At 43.7% G+C, this 14,773-nt stretch overlaps 1 non-coding gene across 4 annotated transcripts; it reads left to right on the forward strand.

Annotated features, from left to right (window-relative positions):
- Positions 1-2,776: 2,776 nt before the first annotated feature.
- On the forward strand, positions 2,777-14,247 carry LOC108030841 (uncharacterized). Of its 4 annotated transcripts, none has more exons than XR_007763820.1 (3): positions 2,777-2,857; positions 2,937-3,324; positions 13,686-14,247. It is a non-coding gene; the product is annotated as an uncharacterized LOC108030841 (transcript). The 4 variants fall into 4 exon arrangements; XR_007763821.1 differs by lacking the exon at positions 13,686-14,247 and adding an exon at positions 6,273-6,797; XR_007763822.1 differs by lacking the exon at positions 13,686-14,247 and adding an exon at positions 6,321-6,797.
- The last annotated feature ends 526 nt before the right edge of the window (positions 14,248-14,773 follow it).

The raw sequence follows: 14,773 nt of genomic DNA on the forward strand, positions 1-14,773 counted from the left end.
ACTTGTATTCACTAACTAACTAATATTGAGTACTATTTTTAGGTGTGAGTACTCCAATCGGAATAATAACACCAAAATATTCAAAGGGATTGTCGCTAAGTGTGTGCAACCCTACCGCGTTTCAGGTATTTATGGCTGTCTCCCGGCATTTCCGAACCCTAATTACTCCTTACGCACGGGGGCGCACTCCGGCTGGTCTAACCCCAGACCAGTACAGGATATCGGAGCGCAGACCGTTGACGAGGACAAATTCGTTGCGTTCGCTCATAATTCCTGCCAGGCCCGAACCACTAAGAAACCGCATTTAAATTTGTCGCAATTGCGTCAGGGAGGAATACCTGCACAGCAGGTTGCTCGGGGATCGGGAGCGGGGGATCGGGGGATCGGGGGTAGGCGTCGGTGGTCGGGGTTCCCGAGGTCCAAGGACCTCGACCAGAACGAGGCCAGCGGCGACGGTTAGCGACTTGACGGCCAGTCGGGCAGTCGAGGAGCTGCCAATGCAGCTCGATAGACGGGCTTTGTTGTGGGCCAGTCCATGGGAGCGAGTGTCAAGAGAGTTGGCCACAAACAACCTACGCAGATAGCCAACCCTTTCGAGCAGGTCCTGCCCAGGCCCCTCCCCTCCCCTCGCAAGTCCCTCTGTTGCGCCCGTCAGTCGGTGCGTCAATGACAGTCAAATAATTGACAGTAGTTGCGTGTTTGTGTGGCCAATCATCCGCCACAAACACGACGAACCATCCACACAGCTGCTGCCTAAGCCCCTGCCACTGCCACTGCCCCTGCAACTGCCGCCCCTGTCACAGCCCCCGCCCTGGCCCTGCAGCTATCCTTTCTTCCTTCGGTTCGGACACTGCACTTGGCTTCTTCTCTGGGCCATTCTTCTGGCCCTACACTGGGGAAAACGGGAGGTCATCTTGTCGGCACATAATTAAAAAAGTTAGTTATACTATTTAACTATATCTTATTATTTAACCATACCTTTTCACTGAATCCCTTCAAGGCATTGTATTGAATCTTAATGCTACACAAAACTTAAAGGTATTAAAAAATGTTTTTATTTAATAAGCTTTATTGTTAGATGGAATGAAAAGCATATTAGAAACTAATATTACTTTTTTAAAGACAACCTATAAAGTACAGCTGAGCTATCTGAGCTCTCTTTTTACTCTAACCAATTCAAGAAAAGGAGTTGCTATACCTCTAACTTCTGAGCAACCTTGGACTAAAATGTTCGTAGTTCACTTCATATGGTATATTACGATTAGGGGTCGATGGTCCATTGGGCACCCATCAATACAGCTGCTTATTTGCGAGTGTACTCCACTCAAGGGAGGCGACAGCGTTTTATTATGGCAGACACGACACTCGGCTGCAAGGGAGATGGAAGTGAACGAGGAGCCGGGGGTCCGGGACATCCCGAGAGGGGCGAGGGTCGGGGAAACGAGTTATGTCTTTGGCCTGGGCATGGATTTTAATTTTTATTGCACACCCGACCCGGCTGCTGCCATCTCCCTTCCGGTCGCCCTCCCCCCGCTCGGCCCTGGTAATGGGCGAAATTGGTTAAGAAATTAGGGAAAATTAGGGGTTGGCAATGTCTGTTATTAGAGACCCTCGGCCCGAGAGTGGGTCCTTGCCGCAGCCTCGATGAAGGGCCCGAAGCATGTGTGATGTGATGTGCAGTGGGAACGAGCTGCGACATTGCGACAACTCGGCCGAGGGCCGAGCCGCGCGGCGAGGGGAGTGTGCAAGTGCCACATATTTTTTGGCAGTGGCGCAGATCGGGATCGTCACGGGGGTAGCTTTCCGACTTACGGCACAGGGGTGCGCGGCGTTATTAATGATAGCGCTCGGGGCGGAAAGTGTTTGACTAATCGATTGTCAATGAATTGCATTTGGATTGCCACGAAACTCGTGACTCAGTCACTTAACCGTTACAATTGCCCCACTAATTAATTCGATTCACGATTAACGAAAGCTGAAGCACACCAGCCCGGAGCGACCAACCGTCCAAACAGGCCACGCCGACTGTCCTACCAACCACTTTCGGCCGGCGATCCGTGTCTGTTTGGTCTACTCAAATGTGGGAAAGTCGGCCCAATTGGATGCGCAACTGAACCAGAGTACTTGTGGGTATTAGCCACTGTTTTTGGCTTAATTATACGCGAAGGAAAGCTAAGCAGTAACTAAGTATTGACACCTATCTAAAATTTGAATACAACAATTTAAGTATGAATAGTAAAATAAATACATTTTAATTTTAAAATTCGTTATTCCTGTCAGACGATTTAACTCTATTCTACTACATCTATTAGAAACCTCCTCCTTCATCCTTATTTCCTATTTCACCTGTTCGTTGGTACCCATACTTTGCCATATGGCCGTATGGCAATTTGTTATGATATTTTCAATGTGAAACAAAAACACCTCTTAGAGAGGTAAGGGCCTAAGTTCTGATATCGACTTCTGCGAAGAATAATGCTTGTTAATTCGACTAAATGCTCTAAAATGTTCTGATTCGACACGCTGCAATGAAATATTCCTTTAATGCGAATACCAGAATATGAACATTTTAAAGTGCATTTATTTAGTCGAATTAAAAATTAATGATATGCTTTTCATACTAAAAGACAACAGGGTTGCTCTTTTTATCGCATATGTTACGTTATATACCAAAAGTTAAGTACTCCCAAGGGCTTTAGGATTTAAAATTTAAAATGAAACCGTTTGATACAACTTTGAGAAGAAAGTCAAAAAGTTGTTTCAAAAAACTGTAAAGAGACAATTTCAGTATAAGTAGAGTGTTTAGCAAATTGAATTATTTTTTCAGAGACTGTAGCCTGACTCTGGCGCTTAAATCGTAAGTTACCCCATAGCTTTTCCCTCTTATTTACAAATAAATTTGTATATAAATAAAGTTTATTTTTTTATATACGTAGCAGGTCCCAACTAAAAATTCAAAAGAATACATTTCAAGTTTTTTCCCGTGCAGGCCTGACCAGGCAGCCTTACTTTCGTCCAGCCATCAATTTATTAATTTCGAGTGAAATTTTTTTATAACCACCGGCTGGGCCCTATCCTGGGCCCCGAAGGAGGGGCATTAGCCTGTTGCATATAATTAGAGGCGTCGAGGGGAAATTGGTGCTCTGGGCCTGCACTCAGATTTTTTCCGGCCCGCAGTCCTCGTGGTCGTTGGGCCTTGGGGCGTTCACGTTGCCTGTGACACAAATTACCCCAATCGGCGAAAGCTAATCAAAGCAGAACATGTCCCGGCAAATTGCTCAGCGAGCAATAAATGAAGAAAAGGGAATAGAATCGCATGCAAATGTGAGTAAATATTTAATTTAATTTGGCCCCGTCCCGCCGTCCGCTGGGGTTTCTGCGGTTCCACACGGGGGCGTTCGACATTTGGCATTTGACGTGGTGTGTGTTTTGTGTGGGTAATAGCAGGGCAATATCAATTTGTTTTATGAATTGCAATGGCAATAACTTGGAGGTCGCCCATCCACACACCACCCACCCCCACCAGGACCCACACAGAAAGACAAATCTACGGCGCAAGGGGGGATCGACTAGTATCTCTGGGCGGGCGTCGCCAATACATTTTGCACATTTCTTCCGCTTCATTTCCTGCAAAGGAGCGTAAATTTCATAGTGATTGGATTTTATCAGTGTGGCCTCATCTTTGACACTCCGCACCGATTTCCAGCGAGGGGTAGGACACATGAATCGATTGGTTACGCAAGTGAAAAATTATTATTATACCCGCGGCACGGCCACAAGGTATCGGGGGATATAGGACTTCTTGAAGAAGACCGGAGCCCAGGAAAGGGGTAAGGCTCTGGCTGTAAATTAATCTGATTCCGCTGATGAAATACTATGTAAGAATGCTATACGGAACCAGAAAAAATAAATGTCCTACCTTACACTTGATTTACCCTAATCCGTACTTTTGTAGCCTGAATAACTAACTTCATTCAAAGTCGTAAGCTTTTGAGGACTATATGCAGGAACTTTGACCGCAGGGTATCGATTAGCCCATCAACCTCGCAACCACAGCTATCCCTGCACTTGTTTTGTTGCGTATTTTTTATGTCTGGCCATTACTGCAGAAATTGTTAGAGATATTTTTATGATACGGGGCTAGAAGGCGATTGCTTCTGGGCTCGTGGTTCGGGGTTCGTTTTTTGGCTTTTGTCAAGTCTGCCCAATGCAGCATCAAATTGCCGGCTCGTGTGCGCGTGTGTGAAATGTGTTTTGATTTAGTACAGCATTTACATAAAAAAAATTCATCAATTTCCCCTCCGCAGCCGCCCGGAAAAGGGGGTAATTGCTCGGGGCCAGGACTATCTCAGTTAGCTCATCGCCCCGTGACTTTGATGCATAACTCTCGACTTTTGTCGATCGGTTACGCTGATAAATGCTTCGATTGGATTAGAATATTCTGCCCTCTCTCCCGCCTTAAGCTTGTGGGCGTGGCGGACCTCTTGGTGCGGCGTGCGCTTTGGAAAATTGAAATTGCGAACGAGGGGGCGGTCGTGGAAATTGAAAGTTGTCATGGTCGTAGCAGGCAGGAAAAAAAGAAACCGGAGTAGAAAAATGGAAATAACGCAGCTGTTGAACATATCTAACACATCTAAGCCAGGGCTTAGCTGGGGCGTTCCTGGACCTCGAGGGGCTGCCAAGGGGCTGTCGAGCGTTCATGACAGCTGAGGTCCCGGCAAGATTTGTCACAGTCTCATATCTGTTTTGGTCGAAGGATTTGCGAGTTTGATAAGCCGTCCACTTATGTCACAATTTGCATTTCTGACTCTTTGGGGGAAGTTTTAGTGACGGGGAGGCCATTGGGTCTACCTCATTCTACTTTTTCCCAGCTCTTTGCAATTCAATTGAAGGTTTGAGATGAAAGTCAAGCGGCTATCAATACATTAGCATTATAACTTTTCGAAAATTACATTCAAAAAGGATACATTTTAAGGCCAAAGCTAAAAATCCGGAAATATCTGGAAGCACCTGCAAGCCTAACTTGAAACGAAACGACTATCTTGGGATTAAGTAAATGTAAGGTTAAGGAAGAATTAAACGCAGCACATTGACGTAAACGGTTACCTTAGGACAACTTGGATAAAAAATGTATCATTTCCAATCTCCGCATTTTGTTTATGTTCAAGAGTAAATTGGAAGAAGCGATAAGTAACACAATTTGAAACCATCCATCCCTTCGCAAGAATCGTATCCTTTAGGACCACTTCTCAGTTTTTGCCGCATCTATTCCTGCCCTAATGACATCCTTCAATCTGGCCGAGCCCCACAACTTTAATTTAAATTTGATTACAACTTAAATTTATTGCCCACATCCTGAGCAACCCAGCACCGCAATAAGTCCCAAAACCAGTGTCCACGTGTAAAATTTCCTAGCCTACACAACATATGCAGCTCGGGGTGAAAAATAATCCGTCGGTGACCAAACCGACGACCGTCATTAACCACAAATCCTTTACTTAACAGTACGTAAATTTTTGGCGCGGCACACCCCAAAGATAAGCCGAAGCCCGCCCCAAGCTCCAACGCCAAAAACCCATTCGGGACGGACCCCGAGAGGGGTTATTTATATGAGCATGTCATTTGACCTTGACAAAACGAAGCCAACCCCTGGGTTTGGAGCCTCGGCGGGTCGTAAAGACCACCAAACGTCGTCAGGAAAGCCGACAACTGGGGAACATGTCTAATTAAACACTCCACATGCAGAAATAAATTTGGGTCACATCGTTAAATAAATATAAGTGGGTCGGTTGGCCGTCAGACGGCTAGCGCTTTCCATTTCAGGATTTACATAAAATCACCAAAAAAGTTAATTTATTTCCAGCCTTTCGGCATTTTGGCTTTTTGGCCCGCGCGCGTGTGAGTTTGGGCCTGTGTTTGTATATGGCTGAACTCATCTTTGGCCTGAAGCCGACGTCTTTAAAGCGTCAACCTCAATTAAGTTATTAAGGTTACCAGGCCTAATGAAAGCTGTCGTGGCGGCTGTTAAAGAAACCATTTAGAAATGATGGTGTACTGTCATAGACTGAAAGATATTATTAAGTGTGCGGTTTCAAAATCTTATCAAACATTTTTGAAAGTTTCACTAGTATTTTAATGTGTCATAAAGGAAATCTTCACAGCAAGTATAAAATAAAACGCGACTGAACTGATTTCTGATTTTGTATGATACCGCTTCTCATTGTAAAACTGATTTTGATAAAACTTTCTTAATTTTTGCCTGCCCATTACAGTTTTTTTTGTATCCATATGTGTATTTCCTGATCTAATCGCATCTCTAGGATCCTGGTCCCCTCACTCGCGATTCCATGGAATGGCGTGCAAATATTGAAGCCAGCCTTTCGGAGACTGTGCCTGGGCCTAATTTAATTTTCTACCTATTATAACTATGTGCGTGTCAACTTTCGGAGCCAAGCGATTTGCGTGTGCTGCATCGAGGGCTGAGGAAACCCCACACGAGCATGGAAATCTGTACAAAGCGTTAAAACTCAAAGCGACTTCCCTTGCTCTGCGAATCTGGCACTCCAGAGCCCCCAGAACCCCCGGCACCCCTTTCTCCAACTCTCCCAACAATTTCCCCGCCTGTCGACACATGTACTACATTTTGTCTGTCCCGTTCGCTGCACTTGTATTTGTTTGTTAGCACTGCCAACGCTCTAACTGGGCGTCCAACTACGAGTGTGTGCGAGGGTGTGTGGGAGCGTGGTCGGAAAATGTTATATAATTACACTTTGCGCATTTTCACAATGAAGTAACAATGTTTTAATTAAACCATTGGAAAGCCAAATAACTCTTGTTTGCCGGGAACCGGGTGGACTACAGCGGCTCTGAAAGTGAAGCGGGAAGCAACGCAACCTGTGGTGTGGGAATAAGACAAGAAACTCCCTGTGGCCCTTAAAATAAGAGCTAACTCGTAATTTTACAAATACTTTTGGCTTGGGAAATTTCAATACATTTGATTGCTTTCAATACTATGCTTTAGAATTTAAAAACAAAACTTTTGGTAAATTACTGTCCAAGATTCATTAGGCAAAATAGTACTACGATTAAGAAAAACGACTCAAATCAAAATATATGAGCAACTGGTTCTTAATTTTTTATTTAATAAAAAATTCGTTGGCAAAGCTAAATTAAACAAGAAAGGAAGCTTGCATTAGCAAGCCAATGTTTCTATACCCTTGCAGGTTCGACCCGTGGGAGCAATATATGTACAGAACGTTCCGATTTTTAGTAAACTAAAAACTATTAACAGAAATATACAATTAAAATTACAGCCATATGATAGTCGTCCAATTTTTAAAAAATTGTATTCAAAATTCTGAAGTGTTAAAAAATGATATCAACAGTCTTAGATAAATTGTTAGGAAACACCAAATTTATAACATTTTACCATTGTTTTTATATTTATTTCGTCCTTTTCAATAAGTTCTAAATGGGTTAAGAAAAGTAGTGCAACATTAAAACGACATTTAAAATACCTTTCCATGGATGCCAAGAGTTAAAAGAAGTAAACTAAAGTTGTGAGTATATTCAACTTTTGTTTCGTCAAAATACTTATGCCGACCAGAGTATATATATACTATGGGGCGGAAACTGCGTTGCAAACTTCCAACTAAAATCACCCTCTGCAAGGGTATAAAAATACTAATATTAAAAGTGAAGTGAAGAAGAGTGGATTAGCATCCCAAAACATAGAAAAGTCTCTTTCAATATAACCTAATTATCAGGCATCCTTGAAATCAAGTTCATATACATTTTCCTTGACGATTGTGTCGTTTTGGGTCATGGTCCCATCTTGTCATCTTGATTTGTTCAATAAGGAATAACTCTACGGTTTACTTAAGATATTTCATAGTTGTTCTCGCGATGTACCCGTCTCCTTCTGTACATTCTATATACAGATCGCCAAAGAAAAATTGCCGGCAAAATGTGTAGCATCCTAAACAAAATACAAGCAAAATACGCGTGGAAATAAATGAGCCAGACTTACAATTACCGAGCTCGCAGCACGCATAAGTCCGGATCCGGCTGCCAGGATAAAGAGGGCGTGGGGCCTGGGAGTGGCAAAGCGGTCCCATTGCCGCGAAATGCTTAGTGCCAAGTGGAGCAAGCTGTCTGCCGTATGAATCAACTCAAGTCACTCGCACCCACGCTCGGAGACAGTACTGAGCTGTACTGTGCTGTACTGCACTGTACTGGGCCACGCCCCCTGGCGCCTCGCATTGCGCAAATTGCGCACGAATCTTAAATTGAATTGTTGAGCTGCTCTTGCAGCTGCTGCCACACAAAAGCCCCCACCACACCCACATCCACATCCACCACCCGTTATCCGCTATCCAGGCCCATCCTTCACAGCCAGTGCATGTACCACCCACTCTGACCACGCATACTTCAAGTTGCGGCAACAGCAGTTTTGACTCCTCGTTTCGCTTCTTTCGCTGGGTTTGCGGCCTCGATTTAGGGATGGGCGTTGCAGGAGACGTATCCACAAGCAGATATCAGCTGAGCAGGATACGGCAATTTGGCCAGCAGTAACGCGTAATTATAAAAGGTAGCCTCCTTCCCAGCTCTTCTAGGTTGTTTATCGCAAGGGATTCAATACAATAAATACTCCGCAACTCCTCTTAACTTTTTAGGATTAATAAATATGTATTAACTTACTACTAAGGTCTTTTTAAAACAAATGCTTAGCGAGATGAAGAAGTAATTAAAAGTGTGCTTTAAAAACTTAAAATATTGTTGGTAATCCTACGGATAACTTACGACTTATAAATTCAAATTGAAATACATTGCTAAGTGCGAAAGTTGCGACTGGCGAGCCACCACTGTATTTCCCAGCTGCCCTATACACACATCTTGGTTGAACTCCACCATATTTGAGATGTTTTCAACTTTTGCTGCGGTTGGCAAGCAAAATTGCATTGCCTTTGTCAGCACTGCGTTTGTTTTATCTAATTGCTTGCCCCAGCCCACTCCGGCCCCATCGCCACCCCAAACTCCGAAACTGCCGCGTGCGTGCGAGTCTGTGTGCACTGTACGTCTAAATTTCCACACGTCGTCTGGCATTAGATAAAGTATCTGCTTATGTATGAGCACTACACACATACGGACGGCGCATAGTTTATCTTCTTGTTGAGTCTCAGCTGTGGGCTCTTGTGTGCTGGTCAACAGCTTTTTACAAATTAGCTAGCTAACGGAAATGCAAACCTGTGGGCGGGTGGGTGCTCCGCCGGGGTGCGGTGCCTGTGTGTGTTTTCGCCCTTTCATGCTGACTTGGAACTTCCGGCGTATTTATAAATTATTTCCTTCAGCCCAGGGCCCGCCGCGCAGCCCAGGGCTCGGCAGCTGCTGCGGCTGATGCCTCCAATGCCTCCGATGCTGCCAATGCTGCCGGTGCTGCCGGTGCTGCCGGTGCTGCCGGTGCTGCCGGGGCTGCCGGCCAACCCCAAAAAGCTTGGCCTGGTGGGCAGTACATATACATGGTTTCGGTTCGGGCCAATTTATTATCCGCAGTTTAATTGGAAAATTCTGATTTCCATTTTAACGAATTAGCACCTGCGACAAGCGCTCTTAATGAGTTATACGGCAGCTCGCTCGAGATGACATGCGAAAGCGAAAAAGAGTGTATTAACGGGAGAAACGTTGCAGTTGCCTGTTACCCATTAGTATTTTGGTAGAAGGCAGTCGGAGCGCTGAAATGTATGCTACAAACAGGGAAATAAGTGCTACATGGCCAGGTTTTACTTTAAAAGCCCAAGGAAGCCACGCTTAAGCGGCAAAAAAACCAAAAATGTTTTAGCTTAAAGTTAGTTACTTATAATCTATGTAAAAGTAATTTTATTGATTCTAGCTTTGAATCTAGAATACATTTGGAAGAAAACCAGAACAACCCGAACTTTCAGCCCAGTATACCCTTGGCTTGTCAACTTCAACTTACTTTCCAAAGCGTTCGGTCTGTAAATTACATTTTTCGGGCTACTGCAGGCCGCACACTCCCAGCCAAACACAAACATATAAATTGCAAGATTTATATGACAAATTTTATTTAATGCATTTTTATGTGCCCTGGTTGTGTATATCTCCGTGCCTGTGTGAGTGTTGGAAAAGTACCCAAAGGACAGGCGGCGGTCCTCGTGGTCCTGTTTTATCCACGACCAACAGCCTGAGCCCGTATTTATTTTTCCCATTGCGGCCAGCTTTTTGTTGACCGCACGAGGCTTAAGCTTTTGGCCTTTTTAAACGCTTTGCCATGCGAAAATTCCTAAAAAAAAGGGCCAAGGTGGTACACATAAAATTATGCCAGCGAAAAAACGGTCGTAAAGCGATTTATGTGTTTACAATTAAATTTCTGGGGACTTTTCTGCGAGAAGTATGGCATACTCCTGCCCACCATCGATGGAAATCCAATGCATCCCTGCATAAAGAGTGAGAGCCGGGGAAATGGTATAAGGAGCCCCTCGAAAAGCCCTGTAAAATGAATGAGAAGGGTCAGGGGAGAGGGTCGCAAATCGGATTTCCGGAGTTTACTGCATTGTGATGGAGTTCCAGGACAAAGTCGCAAATAGAGAATGGAACCGGGAACAGCATTCGATGTAATTATTATTGCCGGTTGCCAGTGTTTCGGCGGCTTCGTGTTTGGATTCTTGTTATTGTTTTCGACCGGCTTGTTTGCACTCCTGCTTTATTTGCAGGCAATACACAGGGGCAACATTTAGTTTCAATTAAAACATTTCAATTTTGTGGTTGAAAAGAACACACTCCCGGATCGCATAAAAAAGCAAACAGCAATTTTGGAAAAAATAAGTAAAACGAAAGCATCAAATTAGTTAGCATGTAATAATTTGACACTAGCTCTTGAGGGTGGGAGGGAAGTCAAACTGCCCGTGGAACGCAACCAAATGATGTATATTTGTAATGATGTATATTTGTAAAAAATGTTGACAGCTATTTAATTAAAAATCTAAAAAACGTCAACGGCCATGTCACCAAAGCATTTCAATTAGCACCCGTATGACTCTGTATTTGTGTATGCACACACATATATTACTTCAGCAATAATTAATTTTACAAATATGTGAGAACGGACTAATCTGCTATTAAAACTTAATAAGCAGTAAAATGCCAATAAATGGCGCTATTGACTTTAATCAGACTTTTAGCCTGATACCACGCATTTCCTTATTTATGTACGAACTCAAATGAACACTCGCAGAATAAAGCATTTGATATAAGTTTTAGCATTCGGAAACAAAGTTGGCTAAATGTATAGTTCTACTGCTTTCTTGCCTGCCTGTGTTGCCACTTCTAATTTTGAAAGTATAGCGCCGGCAAATAGCATATAACTTTTACTACCCTAACTACTGCAGCTTTCAGCGTTGAAAACTTGACGAAACATAGACACAATTCCCAATTTTGATTGCTCAAACATAGTGAATGCGAGTGTGGGAGACAAAGACCCAGAGCTTATCTTGGTGATTCAGTCGCTGAGAGTTTTTGAGTCACAGACAACTCCTCCTGCAGTCATCAACAATGTCTCAAACAGATTTCTGATACTTGAGCTCAGGCTCCCCTCCACTGCAAAAATATATTGTATTTGTTGTTAAAAACTACTGGAATGGAGACCTAGGATATGATGTACCCCTTTAAAACGGTGTGAAAACACTTCTGAATGTAGGTTTATCCGTTCAAAAGTGTGTAACCAATAAGGGATAATCGTCTTTCGTTATACTTTTAATTTCCGAGCCCTAAGATGGCATTTTAAAGTGTTATCGAGTTCCCTGCGACTTGTGTGTCACACCCTAAGGGGTGTAGGCTTTTTTCTCTCAGTGCAGCTGCCCATACAGAAAGGACCCTTGGGTGCAGCTTGGTTTTGTTATTTCTCTGAGCTCTCGTTATCATAATCCCAGAAAGCCAAGGACCAAGAGCCAACCATAAAAACAACTAAGCAAACAGTTTGAGTTATGTTTCATACGAAAGCTGCACCCAAGGTGAGGGGTGAAATCGGGGTCGGGTGCCATCTATCTTAGGAACTCATTATCTTTGGCAAGTTTTTAAGCAAGTTAACTTTGCTTTGTTGCGCAAACCCTCATGTATTTAATTCGAATCAACTCGCCTTCCTCTCAGACCAACTTCAACTTCATATCTGAGCTATCAACACACACATTTGCCCCTCCTTAGTCCCTTTTAACTGCTGCTAACATTGTTTTCCTCTTACCATTGTTGCTTCTCTTTTGGGGATAAGAAAAACCCGCAATTAGAAGCGAGTAGCAAATTTAAGTGGCAGTCCTGCCGCCTTCCCTGCCCCACACATTGGGGCACCCTTAACTAGTTGTCGTAAAAATAATTGCCCACTACTTAGCAGAGTAAAATGGCCAGCGCTGGCTTTCCCGTCCCAACTTCGGTATTACACCAATCTGATTCTGCCCTTTCAGGGCTTAGACTAAGCTGAGCAGACCTTTCGAAATCGCAGAGATGTTTGGGGACTCGCAGATGCTCTTGGCAATTCTCGATCCTCTTGGCCTGATGCTTAATTCCTTAAATGTGAAACTTTTCTTCTTGATCTGTTCGTGTATCTTGGGATTGATTTATTTCTAAGTTTGGCCATTACTTCGAGTACGATCACATTGATTCGTTCTAACTTAAACATTTTCTTTATTTATGAATAAGCATTTGTCGAGGAAAAGACAAAAACTTTGAATAACTGATAAAAGAACTCTTTTAAAGGAATGGAATCTAAAGCGAAAAGGGTTCAAATTTTCCAAGGCACATGATTTGGAGTCGGAACACGGAATGAAAGGCGATTAAATAACGATGAGATCTAGCCCCGAAGCTAACTTCTTTTAATGATAACCCACCGTCTCTCTCGGAAAGCAGACACCTCCCACTCCCCTTGCAAACCCTTAGCTTTCCACACATTTGTTTACCAATTTGATCGAACAACTCTCGCTTCATCGACTAGTTATTATGCCCGCAGGATAACGAGCGCCTCCAACCCAAGGTGGTTTCCTCAGCATTGCCTTTGGGTTTATAAACAAGAATGCCATCGCAGCAGAAACGGAAAACTGTGAACGTTTCTGGCTGGTCGCTTTGGGGGAGCTCGCAACCTTTTGAGCCCGTCCGAGCATTTGGATGGGTCGTAGTTCATTTCGCTCTCTTTGCCTTTCCGCTTTGCTAGTAAATTCAAACACTTTGGCCTCTTGGCCATGGAGCAGCAGCAGGAGAAGACAATGGTTCCACAATTTGCAGAAAAGTCGCTCGTAATAAAAGTGCTGGCTGGCACTGCTGGTGCAACCGAATCGTATCTGTAAGATACACAGAGCTCCGGAGGAACACAGAGCTCAGGCTGCGACTGGGGCTGAGAGAAGGCTACCAGCATTTATATTGTATTTACCTACTTGTTTTTTATTATCTAGAAATGCTCTTACCCACCTTCCGCCACCCCGCTAACCCCTAAGCCCCAACCCCTTCCAGCCGCTCCGGTTGAGATCTAGTTCTATACGCTCAACGAAGCTGAAAAAACAAGTCGAGCGTCGCCTGCACTGCGCTCGGGGTATAAATATTTATCTTTTTTTCTACTCCTTACACAAGTTCTGTCTGTTCTATTTCTATTTTTCTCCGATTTTTCATTGTTCTCTCTTTGTTTTAAGGCAATCGGAATCGAAAACAAAATCGCTGGCAACTCGAAGAACAGGCAAAGTTCACGGGTAGGGCGAAAATATTGTCTATTAATTGATTGTTTGTTCTACTGCACGGTGCGCATTATTAGATACAATTTATTGTGCAGCTATGTGGAATGGCAGGCGCTGCCTTGGATTATTGTTTATTTTATGACACGTGCCACAGCTCCTCGCCCACTCCCATCCACGGCCTCAAGCCCTCAAGCCCCATGTTCTTCAAAGGAAGCTCACGCCAGGCCCCTGACACACGCTAAGGCCTAAGCCTTTTGCTAATAATGCCAATAACTTGGACCCCACGGAGAGACATCCCAAGTTTGACCATCAGTCTAGTTACAAGCACAGATAATAATTCAAGACTGGTTCGAACCAAAAGTTCCCTGTAAAAGACATACCAAAGCCGTAGTATCTTGCTCGAAAAAGGATTGTAGAACTGAGCTTGAGCATTGAGATACCTGGAGCCTAATATAACACGGATATTTGTATTTTACCCTTATGACAGTACATAACCACCACATTAAATGTGTACAACAATTTAAAATGCCACAAATTTGTACTTTCTTTTATTTCTCACAGTCAGTTAATTTCTGCAATTTAATTGTAACTATATTTAATACCTATAAATGCCCATCTCACCAATATACCCAGCGATTGGCAGTGCAAATCAATATTAGCTATATTTTTCTCAGACAAATTCCCAATGCAACTAATGGGGGAAATAAAAAGATGGGAATGGAACATCACCCCAACAACTGACCGGTTCCAAGTTGTCCTTCCTGCGAATACTTCTCTCCGCACACTCGCCAGATCTCCCTATCTCTTCATCATTTTCAATCCCAATCTCTGCTATGCAAATAAAACAAAAAGTTCGAGCAAGACGGTTGTAATTGTTGTTGTGAGCCGGCTTGACAAAGACCAAAAGTTCCTTCGGCTTCAACAGTTGGCATAAGCGTGGGCACATGTGGGTGACCAGGATGGTTGGCATGTGTGGAAGGCAGCAGCAGTACAAGTGGCTTTCGAAATGGTCTTCATCCATGCCTTCCCTTTGTTGCCAACGTCAG

The sequence above is a fragment of the Drosophila biarmipes genome, chromosome 3L, assembly GCF_025231255.1.
Source record: "Drosophila biarmipes strain raj3 chromosome 3L, RU_DBia_V1.1, whole genome shotgun sequence".
In the NCBI taxonomy this organism is placed as follows: domain Eukaryota; kingdom Metazoa; phylum Arthropoda; class Insecta; order Diptera; family Drosophilidae; genus Drosophila; species Drosophila biarmipes.